Here is a 2088-nt window from a genome sequence, read left to right on the forward strand (position 1 = left end):
TTTGTTCAGTTTGGGTATAAACAAATACATTAATTTCTGTCCTGGGGTATAAACAAGCAGGTTCTCTTGTATCCAGATGCCATTACTATCTTTGAAACTAGTTGTATATCTAAGTAGAAACAAAATTTTACTTAACCTTCAATTTTCCCTATGTCATGCATTCCATATTATTTAAAGTAAGTCCCTTTACCTTTGTGAAAGAAAAGTAGAATAAAATTCAGGTTTCAAACAAGATAAAAAATTTTAAAACAATTATTATGAAAACTTTCAATTCTATGCAAAGAATAGTATAATAAACTCTATTGTATGCATTATCCAACTTTAACAGTTATCAACTCCTGGCAAAGCTTATTTTACCTGTACATTTGCTCACTATCCCAACCCTACATTCTTTTGAAGCAAATTCCAGACATCATATTATATCATCCATAAGTATTTGAGTATATAATGCTTAGAAAAAGGTATGCAAACTCAAAATGTAACACATAATATATTTTCATAGCTAAAATATTAATGATAATTACTTAATACCAACTAATAACTAGTGTTCCAACTTTCGGTTTTATCAATGTTATATCAATTGTATCAATTTTTTACATTTTGTTTAAATCAAGCTCCAAAGAAGGTGTATACATTGCAATTAGCTGAAATGCTTCTTAGGTTTCTTTCACCTTATGAATTCACTTGATCTGTTTTTTTCCCTTGTAATTTATTTGGTGAAGAATCTGGTGGCTTGTCCTGTAGGGCTTCCCACAGACTAGATTTTGCCCATTGCACCTCCATGGTATCCTTTAACATGTTCTCCTGTCCTCTGTATTTTCCATGATTCAGTTGTTGGATATGTAAATTCAAGATCTAAGAAAAGTCAAATGGCACTAACTACTTCTAACAAAATAAAATTAATGTTCTGTTTTTACAATCAGAATTTCAGAAACCCAGCCTTAGTTTGGAAGCCTAGTGCTTTGTCTTATTCAGTTTTTCTTCTGAACTGTCACCACGTCAAGCTACACAAGCATCATAGGGTCGTAGCTAAGAGTCTGGATTCAGGAGTCAAACTTCTTGAGTTTGTATACTGGCTCTGCTCCTTACTCACTGTGATTTAGGTAAATTACTTTCTGCCTCAATTTCCTTGTCTGTACATGGAAGATACTAGTAACATGTACCTCATGGATTGTTGTGAGGATTAAATGAGGTTTCACAGTGTAAATCACTTAGAACTGTGCCTGCCATGTTAAATACTACATAAGTGTTTTTTAAATTAAAAATTAGTATCTAAAATACTAGGCCTCCTAGACTCAAATAGGCAATGAATATGAAAAGTATCATCAGGTGTATCTCTCTAAGCTGAGCAGCAAATAAAAACTGGGCTCAAAAAAGATTGGTTCAGCAGTAGACACCAAAGTTCCCTTGGGCCTCCAAGTTGATAAGGCTTTGACCTAGCAGGAGATAGTTTGTATTCTGCCTGCCCACTAACGGTGATGGAAGGGAATGATTCCCTGCACAGAATAACTGTAAAACGTCTATGGCCTGGATTAAGCCCTTAGGTTGAGAGGCCATAATCAAAGCAATTTCTGAGAGTTCCATTAATAAGCTTTTCTAGAAGCTGCCAAAGTCCAGCTATGGTAATTAGCTAGTTAGTTTGCTGAATCAGCTAGTATAAGCTTCCCCAGTCCCATTGCTAATTAGGCTCCGGCCTCTCATTTCATTAATAAGCTTCCAGTTCATTTGCATGTGAGGAAAAATTGTGGGTATGGTGGAATTTAATAGAAACCCATATCACCTTCAACATGTGTCTTTTTTATTAAAATATTTAACCTTTTATTATGACTCAGAAACATCTGTCAGTATTACACTCTATGAAAAGACATGATGAATTCAGCATTTGCAGACAGTTCCACAGTCCCTCCTCCTCACAACTGGCCTGCTCCCGATCAAGTAGCAGGAAGAAAAGACGAATGAATATGATTAACTCAGTGTTAGAAATTTGCACTTGGAAGAAACTATCTGGTTCCATTCCTTCCTTTTACAAATTAGGAAACCAGGGCCCCCAAAGGTGGACTGATTTGCTCAAAGATGCATAGAGCTGGG

The sequence above is a fragment of the Phocoena phocoena genome, chromosome 1, assembly GCF_963924675.1.
Source record: "Phocoena phocoena chromosome 1, mPhoPho1.1, whole genome shotgun sequence".
NCBI lineage: Eukaryota > Metazoa > Chordata > Mammalia > Artiodactyla > Phocoenidae > Phocoena > Phocoena phocoena.